This window comes from Equus przewalskii, chromosome 10 (assembly GCF_037783145.1).
Source record: "Equus przewalskii isolate Varuska chromosome 10, EquPr2, whole genome shotgun sequence".
NCBI classification, from domain to species: Eukaryota; Metazoa; Chordata; class Mammalia; order Perissodactyla; family Equidae; genus Equus; species Equus przewalskii.
In genome coordinates, this window is record NC_091840.1 from 54903008 (window position 1) to 54928431 (window position 25424).

General features: G+C 39.3%; 1 protein-coding gene across 11 annotated transcripts in view; it reads left to right on the forward strand.

Moving 5' to 3' along the window:
* Window positions 1-25424, forward strand: part of ARHGAP44 (Rho GTPase activating protein 44) — a 184596-nt gene that overhangs the window by 1810 nt on the left and 157362 nt on the right. The gene's annotated exons all lie outside the window — the stretch shown is intronic.

Genomic DNA, 25424 nt, shown 5'->3' on the forward strand with positions numbered 1-25424 from the left:
TCAGATTAGCCCAGATTTCTGGCCTGGTGTCACCACAGATATAGCCTCACGTGGGCTGCCTTTTGATATGTTGAACGCTGAGATAGTGTTTTCCTGTATTGGTTGTTTAGCAGATGACAGTCAAGCCGACCTGTCTTTAATATCTTGACTTCTGCATCACCCCGTGGGCTGGCATCAGTCATCGAATTAGACCAACCAGATAATCAGGAGGTCCCTGACTGTAGACATGGGTTGCCAGTGGGTTTTAGTTCAGCGCTCGAATCAAAATGTTAGCAAGGTTTCTATGCTTCTTCCTGGTGCCCCTGAGACACAGTTCTTCTGTCTCTTTTCAGGACTTGTTTCAAAGCAATAAAATTTACAAGCCTCAGGTGTAAAATCTTGTTTTTCACCCTCATCCCTGGAGGGAATGACAAAGGGAGAGGGGAAGTTGGGTTTCGAAATAAGTGCTCTTACTTATTTGAAAGTACATTCTTAGAAGTCCAAGCAGCTGGTCACCAAGCAGTGCTTTCCACTTGTTTGTTGGGATCTGGAGGATGCTGGCATGTGGATGAATTCTTTCTCTTTATTAGATGCATCCCTTGTGTCATGCACCAGGTGAAGTAAGGGCCAGCTCACTATTGTGTATCACTAATATGTATCCATTTTGATGACATTCAGAGTGAATCTTTTAAAGCAAAAATGAGTTCATGTTACTTTGCTGCTTAAAAGCCTCCAATGGCGTTTCATTGCACTTCGTGTCCCAAATCTTTCCTGTGACTTACAAGACTGTACCTGCCTTGACCCCTCTGTCTTTCTGTACTCATTCTGTTCCATCCTCTTTTTATGCACTGTGCTCCATCCACAGTGGCCTTCCTTGTCCTAAACACACCAAGCTCGTTTCCATCTGGGGGCTTTGTTCTTGTTGTTTTCCCCCTTTCCCTGCCAGGCTGATGCTGTGCTCTTCCCATGTGTCTCGTCCTCATCATTCAGGTCATAGCTCAAAGGACTTTGAGAGGCCTCTCTTCCCCCATTTGCTCTCTAGCCCATCATCCTGTTCAGTTTTGTCACAGCACTCATCACTTTTTGAAATGCTCTTATTTTTCATTTTTTGTCTTCTTGTCTGTCTGCCCCCAATAGAAGGTATTAATTGCTATTATAATATGCTCAGTGTATATAGTGCAATGCCTTGTGGACAGTTGATGCTCAATTTGCATTTATTGGCAAGATTAAAACAGTTTGGTGTAGAATCCACATAGGCAAATAAAAGGGGCAGGCTTTGCTTTATCTTATTGAGAATATAGTGTGGCATGAACCTAACATTGCTTTTCTGGATTCAGGAGAAGCAACAGGATCGGAGGTTTGGAATTTAGGTGTGGAATTGGTAGATCTCTTTATGGAGTTGCTTCAGCAAGCCACTGGATTCTTATTCTTGTGTGTCTTTCAAGTGATGACTTTCCTGTCTTTGAGGGAAGACTGAGAGATGGGCTTGAGGCTTGCTCCTTCTCATGGTTCCTTACCTAGCTCACCTTCCTTAAGTTACAGGTTCTGGAGTTCTTCTGAATCTAAAACAGCTAGGGATTGGATCTAGTCTTTAACGATGTAGGAATTGCCATGCTTAAATGTATTCTATGGACTTACTAGTATTTTCCCTCGAAGTGCTCACATCTGAGTGGAAAGGGTATGAGCCACTCGAAGAGTTTATAAAACTCATTGCATTTAACTGGGAAAAGTTTTGTCTCCTCCTTGGTCCACTTCTCCAGTCTGTGCACACGTTCCTTCTACTTTGAACTTTGCCCTCTCTTTCCCTTCGCTTCATTCCATCCTTTGGAAGCATTCCCTGCCCTTCAAGACTGGACGACCATGTGCCTAATGGTTCCGAGCAGCACAGCCTTTCAAGGGGGACAGATCTGGTTTCTTGCTTACTGGCTATGGAATCTGGAGCTGAACTTTCTGCACATGAGTTTCTTTATCAGCAGAACACGAATAATAAGGGTTGCACTGTGGTAATGTGGTAATGATGACAGATCACCCCTGAAGAGTGCCTGACACAGTGCTCAGCAGTAGGAAATGCTGGACACATAGTAGCTACAAGCATCTTTAGCAAATGTTATAACTGTCATTGGGTCATATGCACTGTGGTGTGCATGCATTCATTCATTCATTCAGTATTTGTTGGATGCCTGCTGTATGCCTGGCACTGCTCTGGGTCAGGGGATATTGCAGTGGAGAGCGAACACAAGCTCTATTCTCTTGGAATCTGTATTCTAAAAGCATGCTATGGTTGTGTTGTATTGTAATTTTTATCTTTCCTCATTTGTCTTTCCCCCTAGACTTTAAGTTCCTTGTGAGCAAGGGAACTGCCTTAATGCCTGGCGTATATAGTAGGGTCTCTGAAATTCTTTGGCAGCTGGATGAATAAGTGAGCAGAAGATCCATGTATTAAAGATCAGGAAGTTGTGCGAAGCGGTCAGAGATGGGAGAAGCTCCTGATACCGCGCCTCTTTCATTTTGTGATGGGCATGGGAGTTCAGAGGAGTGAGCGCAGTTGCACTGCTGAACCCAGCAGTGGGAAGGATAGAGTGAGATTTAAGGGAGAAATTAGTTCATGCCTAATTTATGATGCCATTTTTTTACCTTCAAGAAGGCCTATTGGTTTCTGGAGTGAGAAGCGCCCTGAAAGGCATGGAGTGTTTTTCTTGGAAGTGGCATTTGATTTGTGTTGGGCGGACTAAGGCTGTGAACTGAAATTTAGAGACCTGTTAAGTGAAAGAGGAAATGGAGGTCAAACTGGCACCTTGGTCTGGTGAGGAGCACGTTTTTTTCAGTCTACACAATATGGGTCACAGTAGCCTCCACCTCTGAGGGCTGCTGTGAGGTGACAGGGAGCCTGGCTTATGCCAAGTGCTCAACAAATGGTTGATGAGATTCATTGTCATTTTCCTCTTCTGCTTGCCCATTCAGTCGTCCAAAAACGTTGGCCTCCTAAGTGTAAAGGGCTTCTTAGATTTCAACAGCCACTGCCCAGTGATAGCCAAAAATGGGCTCTGTGTTCTTGTGCAGAAATGAGTGATGTTCAAGGTGTCTCAGTAGCCAAGGAGATATGTATGGAAGTGTGGGAGGGAGGCGTGGAAGGACAGGAGCCAGGTGGGTTGGGTTGGATTATTTGGTTTTAGAGGCTGTGAGTTGGGGAGTGGAAGACAAAGTTTTGTTTACAGAGCGCCGTTTTCCATTCCTAGACTTCTCAGCAGCATGCAAGACTAAGTGGGCTTGGTTTCTGGTGCACAGCTTGACTGAGCATCATTGCTGCTGTGCAGCTCTCAGGATGTCACTGCAGCAGCCAGTGGTACCAAGACAGATGCTGAGGATGCAGCATCCTCTGGGAGCAGTGGTGCTGCAGACATTTTTGCTCAGGCCAAAGCAGCTGAAGCCAGTGAGGATCTTTTCCTTGAAGGTTTCTCTGAGACACTGCCTTGCCCATCAGCAGGTCTCCTAAGAGCCGTGACCCAATCAGCAGGACATCAGGGAAAAGTCAGAACCAATTCCAAATTACTCATCAGACTGCTTTGTTCCCCACCTATTATTTCTCTTTGAGTTGGACCGATGTCGGACCAACATAGGCCCTGCCATGTCTTCATGTTAGCCCGGAAGGGCTAGGCAGACCCAAACCTGTTCCCCAAAGAGCGCTGAGCACATTCCTTAGGTCTCAGAGCGAAGTTTTTCGCTAGAGTTTAATGGAAGCCCGTGTCTCGTCACCTGCTGTAGTGTATATATGTCAGAGATAACAGAATGTACTCAGCAAGTGATGAACGGGCTAGCAGATCTGGAGGGAGTATTCTTTGCTCATGTCTTCTAAACTCCTTACTGTGCAGATCTGCTGGCTTTGAGCCTTCGGCTGGGCTGCTCTCAGCCATCAGCATGAGGCTGCCTGGGCTTCCTGCAGAATTCTGTTATCCCAGACCTGCAAGTCATTGTGAGGGAGCCATTCTCTTCAATAGCAATTAATGGCTTCCCCTCCCATTTTACCTCCACCGGAGACATTTATCAACATTCATTAGTATTTTTCATGATGGGTGATAAGGACCATTTTTTTTTTTCCTCTAGGAAAAGTGAATCAGTAGACGTGAGTAAAACAGTAATTTAATTTATGGTTGTTCCTTTTAGAGGGGATTAGTAAGCCTGCCTCTTAATAATAAAGAACAGGTTATTTCAAATGCTATATTGATAATGACAGCAAATAAGAAAATTGTGCTTCAGCTCTGCATTGGGTGAATTATAGGTCAGAGGGAAGATTGAGGGGAGAGAGCGAGAGTTAGGGCTTTCCTGTTGGGCATCGGGCATCGCAGTTAGCTGCTACCTGGAACCGTACTGCCTTTGGGAAGCGTGTGGCTGTCTAGCAATTTAAAACTGTCCTTTCTGTCCAGGAAGCAGATGTTTTTGCTTTCATTTTCCAACTTTAGAATTTATTTTTAGAGTAAATGTTTATTTTCCCACAGAATTCAATTTACTTTTTTTAACTTTCTTTTTGGTTATGTAAGTGATATTTGTTTATTGTAGAAAAGTTATAAACTTATGGATGGGCACAAAGGAGAAGAATCAGTAATCGCATTACTTGGAGACGACAGTTAATATTCTCTGTATAGTCTTCTAAGTTTTTAATAGTATGTTCTTAAAAAGGAGATAGAGACCAGACTTTGTATACTGTTTTCCAACCAGCTTTTTTCCCCTCTTCACATTGTATCTTCAATATCATCCTATGTATCAACTATGTATCTCAGCATAATTTTTCAGGATTATGTAATATTCCATTATAGTCAACTGACTTCCTTTTGCTAATCTTGTAGCAAATGTTTCTCACTGCTTTACCTTCCTAGGATGAAATCTTACAAGTGGAATTGCTGGGTCAAAGAGTATGTGAGTTTTTAAGACTATATGAGTGTATGTATACTTTATATATACAAACACACACATTCATTATATTTCCATCTTTGGTATAATTGTCAATTTCTTTTCCTCAACTATGTCAGCAACTAATATTACAACTTTTTTGATTGCATGAATGAGAAACCTCTTTTTTCTCATTTAATTTCTAGTAAGGTTGAGCATTTTTTATTTTTACTGGACATTTGTTGCCTTTTCTGAATTGCCTTATATGTCTTTGCCCCATTTTTCTAAAGTCATGTTCATAATTGTTTTCTTGATTTTTAGGTAATTTTTAATAGATTAAGCATATATGTGCTTTGTCATATGCCACACATATCTCCCTATAGTTTTTTTGCATTTATATTTTGTTTTATGTCTTTTATAATATTTTGTGATCTTAGGTTTATCAATTTATGATTTGTGCTTAAAGTTTATGCTTAGAAACACTTTTCCTAGCCCAAGCTTACATAAATATTTATACATTTTCATTATCACTTATATAGTTTTGTTTACCATCAAATTTTTAATTTGTCAGTCATTAATTTTGGTGTATGACATGAGTTAGGTGTCACATTTAGGTTTTTTTTTTTTTTAAATAAAAAGAAATAATTACCCTACTATCAAATTGAATAATGTAATTCATACCCACTGTATTGAAATGTTATCATTATCATGCACTGAAAGATTTCATCTACTTGCGTCTATTTCTAGGATTTCTAGTTTGTTCTCTGGACCTGTCTGTCAGTTCAGGCAGGAATTTGACATGGGCTCAGCTGTGCAGGTGAACAGTGGTGGATTCGGGCATCCCATGCTTTGGGCGAGAGGAGCAGTGGAGCCAGACTGGGCCCCCATCCCAGCTTCACTGAGGGCAGCTCCTTGCCTTGGCAATTAGACATCAACAGCTTTGTCTGAGGATCTTGCTGTGCCTTAACCACAGCAGATCTACAAATTGCTGCCTTGTAAAAGAAAGTTGATTATATATTTTTTGGCTATGTTCATTTGTTTATTCTTCATCAGTATTTTTTTAAATGTATATATTAAGGTGGGGAAAATTGACAATTTTACAATATTGAGTATGATGAGAATTTTTCCCATCTGGGAATGGGATATATTTATTCAAGTCTGTTTACGATCTTATAAAGTATTTTTGGTCCATTTAGGTCCTGCACAGTTTTGCTTTGTTTTTAGGTAATTTGTCATTGTCGTTACTGTAGACTTAATGATTGGAATCTTTTGTTAAGTTATATTTTCATACTCTTTATTTGGAATATAAAAAAGTTACTGATTTTTGCATAATTATCTTAACAAAACCGCCTTCATGAGCTATCTCATTACTTTTAAGCACTTTAAAAAGATGTCTGCTGGATTTTGCAGATACGTAATCATATTTTCTGCAAGTAATAATTTTGCTTCTTCTTCTCTAGTATTTATATTTATTTTATTTTCTTGTCTAATTGCATTGTCTAGGACTTGTAGAACAGTGTTAAAATATTGTGGCAATGTGTGGGTTTCTGTGTTTTCTAAGTATCCTCCATGGAAATGCATGATAATTGGTCCAAGAGATTTTGTTTTTCAGTCGTATTACCTAGTGCATAATTTTAATATTTTACTTTGATTTTTCTTTGGTGTCAAAGTTAAATTTGTTTAATTATGTTATCATAGTCTTTAAAGATGATCATATGTTTTTCCTACTTTAATTTACTAATATGGTCACTCAATAATTTTGCCATAAATATTTATTGAGCACTTACTGTGTTCCAGGCATTGTTCTGTGCTGGGGATGCATCAGTCGTAGAGCTTCTACCTGTGAGGAGCTTGTGTTTTTACAAGCTTGGACCTCCATAGATTCTCTAACATTGAGCTCTCCTTGCCTTCCTGCAGTCAATCTTTTTGACTATGGTTTGGTAATTTTTTTAATCTGCTACTAGATTTAATTTATTGTTTTACTTAGGATTTTGGTATTCAGTATTCATAAATGAGAGCATCTGAATATTTTTCTTTTGCTAAACCTGTCAAATTTTGATAACATTGTAAAATGAATTGTCCATTTCCTTCTTTTTCTATGCAATGGTGAGGAAAGGAATTACTTGTTCTTTGAAGGTTGGAAACAACTTTCGTAGGACATTTTTTTGGAGGTAGTTCTTTGACGGTTTCCCCAGTTTCTTCAATGGTCATTAGACTATTTATGCTTTCTATCTTTTCCTGAATCATTTTCAGTAACATATTTTATAGGAAAGCATTCATTTCATTATGATTTTGAAATTAAATAGAATCTTTTCTAAGTGTATAGTTGTATCTCCTTTATCATCCTAATTTGCATTTCTCTCTCTTTTTTCACCTTAACTGGCTTTGCCAAAGGATTTCCTTTCCCTCACACCCTGTAGAATCAGTTCTTAGATTTAATCTATTCTTTCTTAAAAAATGTTTTTCTTGTTAGCTCTTGATCAGTGTATTCTTTTTCTATAGTGTATTCATTTCAGAATTTGTAGTAAATTCTGCTTTTTAAACTTTTAGATTCCTTCCTCCTGATTTCCTCGGGCTTATTTTGTTCTTTTCCTAGTCTTCATTCTTGCATGTTATATTAGGGTAGGTCAGGCTCTGCTATGGTAGCACATGAGCTCTGGAATCTCATAGTGCATAGCAAAATCGCATAGCAAAAGTTTATTTTAAGCTCATGTGAAATGTGATGTGAGTCAGGGATAGTTCTCCATGCGTGATTCAGGGACCCAGTATGCATCCATCCCCCTGCCCCCTAATCTCAACATGTGGCTTCCAGTCTCTGCTCAAGGTGAAGAGAGAATGCAGAGATGGCATATTGGCTCTTAAATGCCTGAGCCTGGAACTTACAAATGGCAGCTCTGTTCATATTTCATTGGCTAGAACTAGTCACGAAGCTTCCCTGGATGTGACTGGAGACAGGGAGCCTGTACCACAGTTGACTAACCAAGAGTATTAACTCTCACCTCTCCCACTGACTGTCTTTGAAATCCTCCTCGTACTCCTGCTCACCAAAGTCCCCTCTGCCCTGCCATCTCCTCCAAGCGGAGCTATGAGAATGGTTATTCTTTGTCTCTATCATAGGAGTGTGGCTATAGATTCTCATAGTTTTCCATCAGAATTGGTAAGACCCTTCAGAGAGGAACATCTTTAGGATAACAAACTTTTCTCTTGCTGATATCCACTATCTCTCATGTCAAAATTAGTTTTTGATATATATATGTCTTGATATATGTATATTTTTTTACAAAGCCCTTTATACAGTGGGGAGAGGACTAAAGAAGAGAACAGAAATTCTCATCCTACCACCCTGGAATGATACCTACTTTATGGGATTATTACCAGGGTTAAATAAGATGATAAAGATAATATTCTTAGCATTACCCCTGGGAAATAATCAGCACTCAATAAATTATAGTTATTACCGCTATCCCTTGCTGTGCTGAAAGTCTCTTTGACATGAGGCATTCATTTTGCCTTTATTTGTATTCCTAAGTACCTGAAAATTACAGCTTAAATTGATACCCGTTTGTCTTGTTTTCCCAAATCAAACCCAATTTTTATATCTTTAGTTACGAACATGAAACATCTTGAGATACCAATAATACTGATGGCCTCACTCAATTAAAGCCCATTGTGACTAATAATTATGTTACTCAGAATGCTCTAGGTTATGCTCCCCTAACAAAATCCTTCAAAGTCTCGGTGGCTTACAGCACTGGCTGGTGGGGGCTGGGAGTAGCCCTTCAAGTACGCAGGCTGCCATAACTCTGTCCCACACGTTCCTCTGCGATGACAGAGGCAGTGGGGATGTGATGAATCGTACGCTGGCGCCTAATGTTTCTTTCTGGAAATGACACACGTCACTTCTGCTCACATTTCATTGGCCAAAGCAAATTACCTGGCTACACCCCACTTCAAAGGGGATTGAGGGGCTGGCTCAGTGGTGAGTGGTTGAGTTCATGCACTCTGCTTTGGTGGCCTGGGGTTTGCCTGTTTGGATCCTGGGTGCAGAACTACGCACTGCTCATCAAGCTGTGCTGTGGTGGCATCCCACGTAGAAGAACTAGAATGACCTACAAGTAGGATATACAACTGTGTGCTGGGGCCTTGGGGAGAAAAGGGAAAAAAAAAGTTAGCAAAGGGGGTTGAAAAGGCAATCAATCCTTCATGGACTCAGAAAGAGGAGAACCACAAAAGCCACAGCTATGTCACTTGTAGCCAAGAACTGTGTTGTGTACTGTATAGGCACTATTTTTATTGACTCACTGCAACATATATGTGAATTGGTTGCTATTTATAACCCCATTTTGTAGATGGGGAATGGAGGCTAGAAGTAGCAGACCAAGAAGGGGACAGAGCCAGATCTGAGCTGGGTCCTAAGTAGGCCAAGCACAGGCAAATGCTTCCCCTGTCTGCTCTCCCTGATGTGGATCTCTGCACCCTCAGGGTCCCTCATGTTACTTCAGTTTAGGTGGTTTTGGAAATGCTAATTAACTGCTCTTGACTTGAATAAAAATAAAAATGTCACATTCATTTAAGGTAACTGAGTATCTTGTATGTAGCCTTAACTGCAAAGGGTACAATGAAATTTCTGCCAGTAGAAAATTCTTCACTTGTTTCCTTATTGCAGTTTCACCAGAAAGGGTAAGAGAGTGCCCTTTGAAAGTATTTTTGTTTTTTAGTTCTGTGCTCTATGTTAAAAGAAAATAGTTTCTTTATCTGCAAAAGCCCCTACAGACTCCTACGTATTAACCAGAGACCTTAGCAAATTAGGACTAGGAAAAGCAGGAAGAGCTCTTGGCTCCCTCTCATGCACACCGTTGCTATTGCAGACACGCATGCAAACGTTCTCATGGCTGCTCTTTCTTGAGTGTGTCCTTTGATAGACTCTTGTGCAGTCCTTGACAGACATTCCTGTTTAGTCCTCACAACAACTCTCAGAGTAGGTTCTGATCTTCCCTCATTTCTGCACGAGTCTCAGAGCAGGGGAGTGTGTTATTGCTGCTGATTGCACAGTTGGTAAGGGAAGTGGTTGAGATTTGCAACCAGGTTTGCTAGCTCTGAAACTGATGTTCTTTATCATTATACTTTCATGACTCTGCAGTAGAGAAAAAAGTGGAAAAATGTAAATGTCTAATATTAGTGGAATGATTAAATTCTGGCACATCTGTACAGTTGTAATGATCTTAGTGTTTTTATAACATTCAAAAAATTTAAGGGCTTGAGAGAAATGTTTAAGATAAGGAAACAGGATACAGAAGTGCATACAGAGTTGAGATTGTACTGTATTAAAAAAATTGTGTAGAAAAGACTGGAAGGAAATCAGGAAAGACTGGAAATTTCAGCATGTGGTGTTTATCTCTGGGTAGGATTATGAGTGATTTGATTTCTTGCTGCTTGTACTTTTAAAAAAATTTCCAAAATCTTTAAAATAAACATGTATTTTATGAAACAGAACAAAATAAAAAACCCTCTAAGGACTGAAAACAATTGAGCAAATGTAAGATGTAGCTGGAATTTCTTATAATGATGTTTTGCGTTTGGGGCCCTGAAAGTTCTAAGTAGAAGTATGTTTGAACTCTTGAGCGTTGATTTCAAACATGGGAAACTTCTTATCTCCATGCTCTGGAAAGAACATAATGTCAGATCTCATTTTATAGAATGAAGTAGTCTGCTATTAGGAGGGGATATGCTAATAGCCTTTTAGGGTTGCTAATTTTAAAGAAACATAACATTTTGAAATGTAGTCTGCATGACTTAGAGCTGAGGGCTGGTGGTTCCCCCTTGACCAATGAGGGTTCTCTGGTTGTGGCAGAGAAATGGATTGTGGCTGATCTAAGCATATAAGGCTATTTGGGAAGGGTGGGGTAGCTTACAAAATCAAAGGAGTGACCGGGTAGTCCCCCTGCTGCAGGGTGTCAGGACGACCTCTTCAGAGGCCACCTTCAGAAGGCTTGCCTCCCTCCGACAGTCACTTATGATAAAAACTCTTAACAAAATGGGGATAGAAGGAAATTACCTCAACATAATAAAGGCCATATATGACAAACCCATAGCCATCATCATACTCAATGGGCAAAAACTGAACACCATCCCTCTTGAGAGCAGTAACAAGACAAGGATGCCCACTATCACCACTCTTATTCTATATAGTACTGGAGGCTTTGGCCAGAGCAATTAGACAAGAGAAAGAAATAAAAGGAATCAAATAGGGAGTGAAGAAGTGAAACTCTTGCTGTTTGCAGACAACATGATCTTATATCTATAAAACCCTAAAGAATCCATTGGAAAACTATTAGAAATAATTAACAGCTACAGTAAAGTTGTGGAGTACAAAATCAACTTACAAAAATCAGTTGCATTTCTATACTCTAATAATGAACTTACAGAAAGAGAACTCAGGAATACAATTCCATTTACAATTGCACCTAAAAGAATAAAGTACCTAGGAATAAATTTAACCAAGGAGGTGAAGGACTTATACAATGAAAACTATAAGACCTTATTGACAGAAACCGATAATGACGTAAAGAGATGAAAGGGGTTCCATGCACGTGGATTGGAAGAATAAACATAGTTAAAATGTCCATACTACCCAAAGCAATGTACAGATTCCATGCAATCCCAATCAGAATCCCAATGACATTCTTTACAGAAATAGAACAAAGAATTCTAAAATTCATATGGGGCAACCAAAGACCCCTAATTGCTAAAGCAATCCTGAGAAAAAAGAACAAAGCCAGAGGCATCACAATCCCTGACTTAAAAATGTACTACAAAGCCACGGTGATCAAAACAGCATGGTACTCATACAAAAACAGACACACAGGTCAATGAAACAGAACTGAAAGCCAAGAAATAAAACTGCACATCTATGGACAGCTCATCTTTGACAAAGGTGCCAAGAACATACAATGGAGAAAAGATTGTTTTTTCAATAAGTGATGTTGGGAAAACTGGACGGCCACATGCAAAAGAATGAAAGTAGACCATTTTCTCTTACCATACACAAAAATAAACTCAAAATGGGTCAAGGACTTGAAGATAAGTCCTGAAACCATAAAACTCCTGGAAGATAATATAGGTAGTACACTCTTTGACATCGAACTTAAAAGGATCTTTTCAAATACTAGGTGTTCTCTGCCAAGGGAAACAAAAGAAAAAATAAACAAGTGGGACTTTATGAGACTAAAGAGCTTCTGCAAGGTAAAAGAAACTAGAATCAAAACAAAGAGACAACCCACCAATTGGGAGAAAATATTTCAAATCATATATCTGACAATGGGTTAATCTCCATAATATATAGGGAACTCACACAACTGAACAATAAAAAAACAAACAGCCCAATCAAAAAATGGGCAGAGGATATGAATAGACATTTTTCCAAAGAAGATATACAGATGGCCAATAAACACATGAAAAGATTTTCAGCATCACTAATCATCAGGGAAATGCAAATCAAAACTACACTAAGATACCACCTTACACCTGTTAAAATGGCTATAATCACTAAGACTAAAAATAACAAAGGTTTGAGAGGGTATGGAGAAAAGGGAACCCTCATACACTGGTGCTAGGAATGTAAACTGGTGTAGCCACTATAGAAAACAGTATGGAGATTCCTCAAAAATCTAAAAGTAGAACTACCATACGACCCAGCCATCCCACTACTGGGTATCTACCCAAACAACTTGAAATCAACAATCCAAAGTAACATATGTACCCTATGTTCACTGCAACACTATTCACAATAGCCAAGACATGGAAACAATCCAAAGGCCCATCGACTAATGATTGGATAAAGAAGATGTAGTATAAATATACAATGGAATACTACTCAGCCATAAAAAAGACAAAGTCATCCCATTTGCAGCAACATGGATGGACCTGGAGGGAGTTATGCTAAGTTAAATAAGCCAGTCTGAGAAAGACAAGCACCACATGATCTCACTCATATGTGGAATATGAACAAACACATGGGCAAAGAAAACAGTTCAGTAGTTATTGGGGGAAGTGGGGTTGGGGGTAGGCACAGGGGGTGAAGGGGAGCACTTATGTGGTGACAGTCAAGAAATAATGTACAGAGGGCCGGCTCGGTGGCTGAGTGGTTAAGTTCGTGCTCTCCGCTGAGGCGGGCCAGGGTTCGGATCCTGGGTGTGGACATGGCACCGCTCGTCAGGCCATGTTGAGGCGGCATCCCACATACCACAACTAGAAGGACATGCAACTAAGATATACAACTGTGTACAGGGGGGGTTTGGGAAGAGAAAGCAGAAAGAAAAAAAAAGAATAATGTACAACTGAAATTTCTATTATGACTAATATAGACTATTATGAACTCAATTAAAAAAAAGAAATGGTTGAATAAATTTAGCATATCTATACTATAGTATATTATACACCTGCTAAGATTTGCCTTTGGAAAAAAAGGGTTGCCTCCCAATTCTTTTCTGTCATTGGGTCATGTGGATGAATCCATCTCGGAAGAGAGTCTAATTGGTTCTGTTTGGGTCACGTGACCTAACCATCCCTTAGGGACAACGGGAGGGCAGGAAGCTCTCTGGATCGCATGTCCATGAAGGCTGCAATGGTGGAGAAGCAGTTTCCAAATGGAAAATCAGAGGTTTTTGTCCAAAGGACTGAGAAGGGATGATGGCCGTTCAGCACACCCAGATGTTGACCGAACTCTAATCAGTGACATCAAAGACCCTACCTTGATCGGTTTGCCAGGGATCTACCAACTTAGCGGAGATTAGAGAAGTTTCCTGGTATTTGGAGAAGTCATTTCTCACCCCTACATATCCAGTCAGTTACTGTGAATCTGTGTCTGGATTATATTTATCTCTGTCTTCCTTTTCATTTCTGATTCTTAATTATAGTCTGTGTCTCTACCCTTGACCATTCAGTGCCCTCTTTATTTGCATTCTTGCCTTGAATCTCTTCTCTCTGACTTCCTGCAACACAGGCCAGACTATATTTTTGAATACATGAGCAGAAGAATGTCCTTTTCCTTCTTTATCAAGTTTTGTTCTGTGGGAAGAAAATCCTAGGACTGTGGGAAATGCAGCACACTATAGAATCATCTTAGACAGTTACAATCCATATTTGTATTCAAGGCTCCAGGAAGTTCTGTGGTAAAGAAAACTGTTGATCATTTGTATCATTTAGATTGCTTTTATTTATAGTGACAGACGTCAATTCGGGGGGGCTCACACAATACAGAAGCTTCATTTCAGATGACAGGGCATCCAGAGGTAGGCAGGGTCCAGGTGCCTCGTGATAGGGCATCTGCTGTCTTTCTCTCCACTTTGCTTTGCTTTGCCTTCATCTGTGTCTTGGCCTTTTCCCAGACTGGCTTTTTTCATGGTCAAAATAAGTTCTCTGTGTTTAGAATATCACTGGGAGTAAGGGTGAGGCTTGTAAATAGGGTGACCTTCTAATTTATTGTCCAAACAAGGACGCTTCTGAGAGTAATTACATAATTAACAGTACCAGGGACAGCAAATGAAAACCTGAGCAAATTGGATGGTCACCCTACTTATAAGACACAGTTCAGCAGATTTGGATTTTATCTAAGGATAAAAATTACTGAGTGGTCATTTGACTTCTCCTCATAGTTTTTGGGGTTATGACCATGGGTTGTGATGTCACATTCCCATAGGTTTATATCTTGCCTCCATAATTTACAAGTTGCAAAATCTTGGACAAGTCAGTTAGGTTTTGTAAGTCTCAATTATCTTATTTGCAAAATGGGGATAGTAATAATTCCTACCTTATGATATTATTTTAAATGAATGAATACACATAAAGTACTTAAACTAGTTTCTGGGACAGAGTAAACCTTCAATAAGTGTAACATGCTGCTGTTATTTTAAACTAGGGAGTATCAAGGTCATGTTTGGGTTTTAGAATAATCACTCTGGATGCAGAGTGGAGAACCCAATGGAGGGGAGCAAGCCTGGAGCAGAGAGACTAGTTAGGAGATAACATTGTTGACTAAGAGTCTAGGTAAGTAATCCAAGTGAGATGATGGCCATTTGGATCAGATGTGTGACCATGAGGAGAGGAGCCGTGAAGAGGTTCCCGAGATACTTTAAGATGTTGAATTAGGGGACCTTGGTGGAACTTGAGGGAGTAGCAGGAGATAAAGCTGCTGCTGAGGTTGGGTTTGGGCAGAGGGTAGATGGTCATGCCAGTTGCTGAGGAGCCTGTGAGAAATGCAAGGGGGAGAAGTTCAGTAGCAGCTGGAATAAGAGTCTGGAGTTTGGGAGAGAGGTCTAGGGTATAAGGAGTTAGGAATCATCAGCAGGTGGGTGGAACTGAAGCACTGAAGTGGGGAGAGTGCTGAGAAGAGAACAGGGCTGAGGAGTGGCCTGAGGTGTGTTAGGAAATACTGGGTGGTGTGGAAACAAAGGGAATACACTGGTAGCCCCCATTTTAGCTAAGCGTGTTACCCATGAGGAAAAGCCTTGCTCCACCCACTGTGTTAGTTTCCTAGGGCTGCTGTAACAAATTGCCGTGAACTGGGTAGCTTAAAACAACAGAAATTTATTCTCTCATGGTTCTAGAGGCTAGAAGTCTAAAATCAAGATGTCAGCTGGCTATGTTCTCTCTAAAAGCTCTAGGGGAGAATCTGTTCTTTGCCATGGTGTAATAAAGAATATCTTATCTTTGTCCTCAGTTCCTGGCACAAAGCTTCAAAAATCCTTGGAATTTCTTGAGTACTAGTTGTGCTTTTTTATGCTAAGGAGGTGGCTCATGGTGGGTCCCTAAATAGCTTCAGGATGGGGTCTAGTCACCAGAAAGACCAGTCATGTAATTAAAGGGTTGGGACCTTGGGCCACCCCAACCTCCAGGGAGGAGAGAGGAGCTAGAGATGGAGTTTGGTGCTGTGGCCTGTGACTTAATCCATTGTGCCTATGTAATGAAACCCCATATAAAAACTCTGGAGACTGAAGCTCAGTATAGCTTCCTAGTTGGGGAAGACATTGATGTGCTGGGAGGGCACCTGTATTCCATGAGGAGAAGGCATGGATGTTTGATGTCTCCCTCCACCCCAGACCTTGCCCTATGCATCTCTTTCATTTGGTTGTTGCTGAGTTGTATCCTTTCTACATAAACCTATTATCCTAAGAACAGTGCTTTCAGTGAGTTCTGTGAGTCATTCTAAATTATTGAATCTGAGGGAGTTATGGGAAGGCCTGAATTTGTAGGCAGCTGGACAGAATTATTGGTGGCTTGGGGACACCCAAAACTTGTGGCTAGCATCTGAAGTAGGGACAATCTTGTAAAGTACTTTGTCCTTAACTTGTGGAGTCTGCGATAACTCTGGGTAGTTAGTGTCAGAATGGAATCGGAATTGTAGAACATCTGGTTGGTATCAGAGAATGGTGTCAGAACTTTCTCTTAACTTCTGGTGTTGCTGGCAATTGTTGGTGTTCCTTGGCTTGTAGACACATCCCTCCAATCTCTGCCTCTGTCCTCACAAGGTGTTCTTCCTGTGTGTCTCTGTCTCTGTGTCTCTTCTGTTCTTATAGGGATACCAGTCATATTGTGTTAAGGGTCTACCCTACTCTAGTACAACCTCATCTTAATTAATTTCATCTGCTACAACCCTGTTTTCAACTAAGGTCACATTCTCAGGTTCCTTTGGTTAGGACTTCATCCTGTCTTGGGGTGGGGGACACAATTCAACCCACAACACTTATGAAGCACATGTTTCTCATTCAACAAGTAGTATTTTTTCTGTCTGCTTTGTGCCAAGCTCTGTGGTGGGAGCCATGAGGCAAACAAAGATGAGTAAGTGAGATAATCTTGCCCTCAAGGGGCTTCTTTTCTAGTAGGGAAGATATAACACGAACACAGTGGATGTTTGAGGCTGGTGTTTACTGATGCCCTAAGATAGTATGAAGTGTTAGAATGATTGGGAGGACAGAACAGTCTCTTATGGTTTTAGTAGTCAACCAGGATTCAAGCAGCAAAAGGTGATTTAAGTTGAGGCTTGGAAGGAAGCATAGGATTCTGACAGATGGAAATAAGGGAAAAATAGAAATGAGGATTTAAGATAGCAAAGTGCACTACAGCAAAGGGGACGTGCAAATCTAAGATATTAATCTGGATGTGTATAGAATTTATTCTTCAAGAAATTAGTAACTCATTAATAGGTTATGAGACATCCAAAGATGGAACACTGTCTGAATCAGATCTAAATGCACCAGTAGACCATCTGCAAGATACACCGACAAGTGCGAAGAGCAAGGTTCAGAACATCGTGTATGGTAGTCAACCTAATTTCTGTAAAAGTGTGTGAGGGTGAACAGGCTCGCGAACACCATTAGTTAACATGCTTGTTAATGCATAAGACATCTTTGGAGGAATATAAAATTTGCCAACAGTGCCTTTGATGGCATGGGAATAGGAGAGGGTGGTGAGCTAGTCCCAACTCTTTTTTAAACAAGTTACTATTCTAACTGATCTCACTTTTGCATTTTGCAATACCTTATTTCTCTTAACAAAAGACACAGACTTGGAGAAGTCACAGCCATGCTGTGTCCTATAACAGTCCCTACTTAGCCCGAGAATTGCTTTTCTTGATCCACTGCAAACATGCCAGGGCCCTTGGATAATTGGATCCTTAGACTTCCTTACCTCACTATTGGCCAAGGCTGCGTCAGCCAGTCTTGCTACCATTGCTCTGCACCATCCTGCCCACCCTGTCTTATGGTATGAATTTGCTTTGCATGCTGTAAGGAGCTACAGAATCACTGTTCGCAGTTCAGCATGGTCACACGAAGTGGAGTCACCCTCCACTAAGACCCACCCATGGGCAGTTTGTTCCAGAATGCCGCAGGCAGGCTGACGTTTCTCCCAGCCCATAGTGAGTGTCAGTATCGGTGTGGAACTGAGACTTACTCACACTCTCCTCTCTGTGGCTCACTAGCCCGGGATCTCAGTTCTTTGGCGTCAGATTCTGGGATTTCTTCTCAGTGTTCAGAAGAGTGGTTGCTTCCTTCTCTATCAGGGTTATTGATTGTTTTGTCTTTTTATTGCTGGCTAACAGTTTAATTATCTCTAGTAGTATTTGTCAGGCTTTTTAATACCCCTTTTGGATCAGTCTAATATTTGTGTACCCTCCTCACTGGGGTCTTTCAGATTTTGACACACCTGCCCTTGGGTGGCGGGGGGCATGCCAAGTTGCACACCCAGTCCTGTCATTGTGCATAAACCTACCGAGCTTGTTTTTGTAAGCTTTTTCTACTTTGAGCAGATTAATTCTCACTTGAAGTGAGGTCGAGTGAAAGACAAGGAAGCTCATCTATAAATAATATAAATATAAAATGTGTGTGCATATGTGTACGTGTGTGTGCATACATGTGTAGATATGTATGCATATTAACTAGGACTTCTTTTCTACCCAGTACCCTCCTTCATCTAGGTACCTGCCTTACTTTCTTCTTTTCCATTTTATCTCCTGCTCTTTCCTTATTTTTACTTTTGATTTGTGCTTTCTCTTTACCTTTTTTAAAAAATACCTCCTCTACTTTCCATAAATCTTTAAGTGCTGAGTCATGCTTAACAGCAGTGTCGGATTGTTGTGAGAAGACCATATAATTTCCTTCCTTACCCACAGACACTGCATTGGAAACCCTGGTTCGATTTCCAGTGGAGCCTCTCCCACCTGCCTTTGCTTCAACATCCCCCCTGGGTTTACAGAGAAGTGAGGATAAAAGGATTCTGCTGCAGGTTGTTCTTTGATTTTTAAAAAGATCCTTGTCCTGCCTTTCTTGATTCTCCCTAGTCTCCTAGGATTCAGTGAAATATAATAGATGGGGGAGGAGAAGCAATGTTCCCCTGGTGGTTATCCTTTAGACATTTAGAATGTGTGCATGTATACACAGGTGCCTATTGTACTTTGTTGCAAGCATATCCCCATCATACCTATTCTGTGAGGGAAATAGGCAGTTTCCCCTCGTAGTCAGTAAATGTGTATTGTGTTTGATATTGGAAAAAATACAGAAATAGTCCTGTCGGGTAGAAAAGGCTGGAATAGTGAACAAAAGAATGTGGCACGTAACAAAGACGTAAAGACTAAAATATCAGAAGGATTTCAGGTAGGAGAGTGGAATGATCACTGAGGACGATGACAGATGTATAAATTCATAATGCAGTTAGGGACCCCACGACTCCGTTTTATAGGAGAGTGACCAGGTCAAGAGAAGGTAAGAGATTTGCCCAAATTTGGCAGACTAGAACCCACCTGAATCCAGGCACTGCCCAGGTTCCAAACTGGCCACGGGGTGGTGCATACATGGGCCAGATACAATAACACCACAAAACCTTTGAAAATTCTCTTTCCTTTCCTTTGGTTGCTTGAGAAGCTTCATGGAGGAGGTGGAAGTTGAAAGTGAGTCTTTAAGGAAGAGTTCAGAGTTAAATGAAGAGAAGAGCAGGCAGTCTGTAGGAAGGGAACCAAGTACGGAGAGGTGGGAATAGATGTTGCATTTTCACAGTCAGTGGGACTTGTGGAACTGTTTAGAAGGAAGCACCTATTGTGGAGGTTGATAGAAGGTCAGATGTTGGGGGAGACTGGACTTTGGAGAGCTGTGGAAGCTCACTAAGCACAGGGCTTGAGATGTGGTCTGTTAGACAATGAGCAGTTACTTAAGGCAGTTGAGAAAGGGGAATGAGATTATATCTGTGGTTGTTCTGGAACACTACCTTAGTTGTACATGGGGTAGATTAAACAAACGAGGCTCTACAATGAAGGAGGCCAACAAAGAGAATGTCAAATAGAAGGCAGATCTTGTTGGGTCTCTGGATTTTGAGGCATATTTGGATATCGAGGCGTTGGTTTTCTTTGCTTCTCACTGTTCCTCTTTTATTCATCTTGAAGAAGTGAGCTTGAGCAAGCAAGATGACCTTCCCCAACTGAGAAGGTATAAAAGTAATCATACACCCCTTTGCTAAAATTGCTGCATAAGCTTTTAGGCTAAAATAGGAGGAAGTTTTAAATTAATTTGAGTTGAGTGTGATGAAGGATTAGATTAGGGTAGCAGTGGCACATAACCATCCCTGACATTCTAAGGAGAATAAATGAGTCATAAAAAGTCCCTGAATATGATAAAAAGGTATGAAAATGGGAAAGAAGCTTTAAACTATCGTTATTTTTATATATGATTGTCTACATGGAAAACCCCAAAACCTCTGCAAATAAATGATTAGAATTATTAAGAGTTTGTAAAGGTTGTGCCATTCAAAAGAAAGATGGAGTGAATATATTGATATCAGATACAGTAGACTTCAGATCAAGGAAAATTACAGGGATAAAGACATTATATAATGATAAAAGGTTCAGCTCATCAAAAAGACATAATAATCTTAAATGTGTATGCACCTGAGAACAGAGGTTCAAAAATCCATGCAGCAAAGAGTGATAGAACTGAAGGGAGAAGTAGACAAATCCACAGTTATAGATGGGGACTTCAACACTCATCTCTCAGTTATTGGTAGAATTGGTAGATAGAAAATCAACAAGCATATAGAAGAACCGAATAACACTATAAACTAACTGAATCTGATTGACATTTCTAGAGCACTTCACCCAACAACAGGATGCATATTCTTTCCAAGGGCTCATGAAACATGCACCAAGGTTGACCAAATCCTGGGTCATAAAATAAATCTTAAATTTAAAAATTTGAAATCATAAAAAGTATATTCTCTGACCATAATGGAATTCAATTAGAAATCAGTAAAAAATAACTAGAAAATTCCAGGGGGCCGGCCCCGTGGCTGAGTGGTTAAGTTGGCATGCTCCGCCTTCGGCGGCCCAGAGTTTTGCTGGTTTGGATCCTGGGTGTGGACTTTGCACCGCTCATCGGGCCATATTGAGGCGGCGTCCCACATGCCACAACTAGGAGGACCCACAACTAAAAATATACAACTATGTACTGGGGGGGGTTGGGGGAGAAAAAGCAGGGGAAAGAAATAAAAGAGAACATCGGCAACAGTTGCTAGCTGAGGTGCCAATCTTTAAAAAAACAAAAAATCCCAAATGTTAAACAGTACACTTATAAATAATCTATGGGCCAAGGAGGAAATTTCATGGGAAATTAAAAAATATTTTGAATAAAGATGAAAATACAGCATATCAAAATTTGTGGGATGCTGCGAAAGCTTAGAGGGACATTAATAGCATCAAATGCTTACATTATAAAAGCAGAACAGTCTCAAATTAATAACTTAAGCTTTCACCTTAAGAAAATAGACAAAGAAGAACAAAATAAACCCAAATCAAACAGAAGGAAAGACGTATAAAGAGATGAGTGGGAATCAATGAAATAGGAAACTGCTAAGCAGTAGAGAGGATAAGTGAAACCAAAAGTGGATGTTTGGAAAAGACAATAAAGTTGATCTAGCCAAACGGACTAAGAAAAAAAAAACAACAAGAGAAGACACAGATTATTAATATCAGTAATAAAAGAGAATGTCACTACACATCTGACAAGTCATTAAAAGGTTTAAAAAATACTCCAAAGAACTCTGCGTATAAATTGGACAATTTAGATAAAATGTACCAATTCCTCGAAAGCCACAAGTTACCAAAACTCACCAAAGAAGAGACAGATAACTGGAATAGTCTTATGTCTGTAAAGAAATTGAGTTCTTTCCAAAAACAAAACTCCAGGTCCAGATGGTTTTACTGGTGAATTCTATGAAACATTTAAAGAAATAAGCAATAATCAATTCTACGCAATTTCTTTCAGAAAGAAGAAGAGAACACTTCCCACCTAGTTTGTGAGGGCAGCATTACCCTGATAACAAAACCAGACATATACATTACAAGCAAAGAAAACTATAGACCAACAGCACTCGTGAATGTAGATGCAAATGTCCTCAAAATATCAGCAAATCAAATATGGGAATATAAAAAAGAGTAATACACTATGACCAAATGGGGTTTATGCCAGGAATGTATGGCTGCTCTAACATTCACAAATCAATCAATGTAACCTACTGTATTAAATGACTGAAGAAGAAAAACCAAGTGCTCATATCAACTGGTATAGCAAAAGCATAAGACAAAATTTAAAATCTATTCATGATAAAATATCAATCTAGAAATATTAGGAACTTTAATCAGATAAAGGGTATCTAAGGAAACCATACAGCTGATATCATATTTAATGGTGAAAGATTGAACTGGTTAAGATTGGAACCAAGGCAGAGATGTTCTCTTTCACTTTTATTCAGCCTTGTACTGGAGAGCCTAGTCAGTGCAATGAGGCAAGAAAAATAAATAAAAGATATACAAATTGGAAAGGAATAAATAAAACTGCCCTATTTGTAGATGACATGATTGCCTAGGGATAAAAACTGAGGAATCCATGACATATCTCCTAGAAATAATAAGTGAACCTATCAAAGGCTCAAGATGCAAGTGTACATATACAAGTCAACTGTATTTTTATATACTTGCAGTGAACAGTTGGAAATGAAATTTAGAAAGCAAACTTAGGGATAAATCTAACAAAACATGTGCAGGATCTGTGTGCTGAAAACTACAAAACAATGATGAAATAAAGAAGACCTAAATAAATGAGGAGATAGATCGTATCCAAGATTGCAATACTCAATCTAGTTATGATGTCAGATCTGCATATGTTAATCTATAGGTTTAATGTAATTCCAGTCGAAATTTCAGCAAGATATTTTTGTAGTTACAGACAAGCTGACTCTAAAATTTGCATGGAAAGGCAAAGAAACTAGAGTATTGAAAACAATTTTGAAAAAGATTATCTTTGGAGGGATCACGCCACCCAATTTTAATAATTACTGTACAGCTGCTATACTCAAGATAGAGTGATATTGACAAAGACATATACACTTAGAGCAATTAAACAGAAAGAACAGTCCAGAAAAAGACTTACACAAATATGGTCAATTGATTTGGACAAAGATGCAAAGACAATTCAATGGAGAAAAGATTGTATTTTCAGCAAATGACATGGAACAGTTGGACTTCGCTGCATGTGAAGTCATATAGCATGTGCTCTTTTGTGTCTGGCTTCTTCTCTCAACGTGTTATTTTTGAGATTTGTCCCTGTTGTAGTATGTAACAGTAGTTTATTCATTTTTCCCCCTCTTTAGTATTCCATTGCTTAAGCATACCCATAATTTGTTTATCCTTTCACCTACTGGTGGATGTTTGGATTGTTTCTAATTTTGGATTTTTCTGAAAAAATATACTCTGAACATTCTTGTACAAGTTTGTTATGTGTGTGAGCATATGCTTTTGTTTCTTTGGATACACACCCAGAAGTATAGTTGCTGGTCAGTGTTATAGGAAGCTGTCAAACAGTTTTCCTACATGTTTGTATCATTTTACACTCCCACCAGTTGTGTGAGTCCAGTTGCTCTTTACCTGTGTTAATACTTGATTTTGGTCCCTCCAGTGGGTGTGTAGTGGTATCTCATTCTGGCTTTAATTTCCATTTTTCTAACAACTAATGATGCCAAGTACCTTCTCATGAGTTTATTGGGCATTCAGATACCTTTTTTTTTTTTTTAATGAAAAGCCTGTACAGTCTTTTGCCTGTCTTAAATCAGATTATATGTCTCTTCATTATTGATTTGTAGGGGTTCTTTATATATTTTGGATAGAAATCTTTGGTTAGTTATATTATTACTAATAATTTCTGCTGTTTGTTTGCCTTTTCACTTTCTTAATGTCTTTTGATGAACACAAGTTTTTAATTTTGACAAAGTCCAAATTATTTTTTTCTTTTATGGTTAGTAGTTTTTGTTTCTTGTTGAAGAAATCACTGCCTACCCCACAGAAGGAAATATTCTTCTATATTTTCTTCTAGAGGCTTATTATTTTACCTTTCACATTTAGGTCTATAATCCACATCAAATAAGTATTTGAGTGTGTTGTAACATAGGGACCAATTTTATTTTTTTTCTAGATAAATACAATTTCTCCAGCACTGTATTGAAAAGCATATCCTTTTCCCATTGTATTGCAGTGAACTCATTGTCACAATAAATTGACAGTATATGTGGGTCTGTTTCTAGACTGTATTTATGTTGCATTTTACCCATTTTAAAAATATTTTAAATATTCTTTTTTACTACTCAATATTTAATAACACATTTTAAAAACTTCAACCAAAAAAAAAAAGCTGCTGGTGAGGGTAGGTGGAGAATATTCCATTAAGATTCACTTCCACATTAGGACCTGGGAAATGGATTTGATGAAGTATTGTTGAGCATGTACTGTACTATGTGCCTGTCACTATCGTGAGAATACAAATATAAATAAGACGGCAAAACTGTAAAACTCCTAGAAGATAACATAAGGGAAAACCTAGATGACCTTGGGTATGGTAATGACTTTTAAGGTACAGAACCACAGACGTGGTCCATGGAAGAAAATAATTGATAAGGTGGACTTCATTCACATTAAAAACTTCTGCTCTGAGAGAGACAATGTCAACAGAATGAGAAGACAAGCCACAGACTGGGAGAACATATTTGCAAAAGACGTATCTGATAAAGGATTGTTATTCAAAATATACAAAGAACTCTTAAAACTGAACAATAAGAAAAAAGTAATAAAAAAAACTGATTAAAAAATGGGCCAAAGATCTTAAAAGACAACTCACCAAAGAAGATATATAGATGGGAAATAAGCATATGAGAAGATACTCCACATCATATGTCAGCAGGAAAACTCGTTAAAATAACAATGAGATATCACTACACATCTATTAAAATGGCCAATATTCAAAACACTGACAACTCCAAATGCTGGTGAGGATGCCAAGCAACAGGGACTCTCATTCTTGCTGGTGGGAATGCAAAATGGCACAGCCACTTTGGAAGACAGTTTGGCGGTTTCTTACAAAACTGAACATACTCTTATTATGTGATCCAGCAATTAGACTCCTTGATATTATCCAAAGGAGTTGAAAACTTATGTCCACACAAAAACTGGTATACAGCTACTTATAGCAGCCTCATTCATAGTTGCTAAAACTTGGAAGCAACCAAGATGTCCTTTAGTAAATGAATGGATAATAAACTGTGGTACATCCAGACAATGGAATATTTGTTCACCACTAGAAAGAAATGAGCTATCAAGTCATGAAAAGATGTGGAAGAACTTTAAATGCATATTACCAAGTGAAAGAAGCCAATCTGAAAAAGCTATATACTGTTTGACTCCAAATATGTGACATTCTGGAAAAGGCACTATGGAGACAATAAAAAAATCAGCGGTTGCCAGGGATTGAGGGGGCAAGGAGGGATGTATAGGCAGAACACAGAGAATTTTTAGGGCAATGAAACTACTCTGTATGATGCTATAATGATGGATTCATGTTATTATACTTTCCTCCAAACCCGTAGAATGTACAACACCAAGAGTGAACCCTAATGTAAACTATGGACTCTGGATGATAATGACATGTCACTGGAGGTTCAATTGTAACAAATGTACCACTCTGCTGGGGGATGTTGAT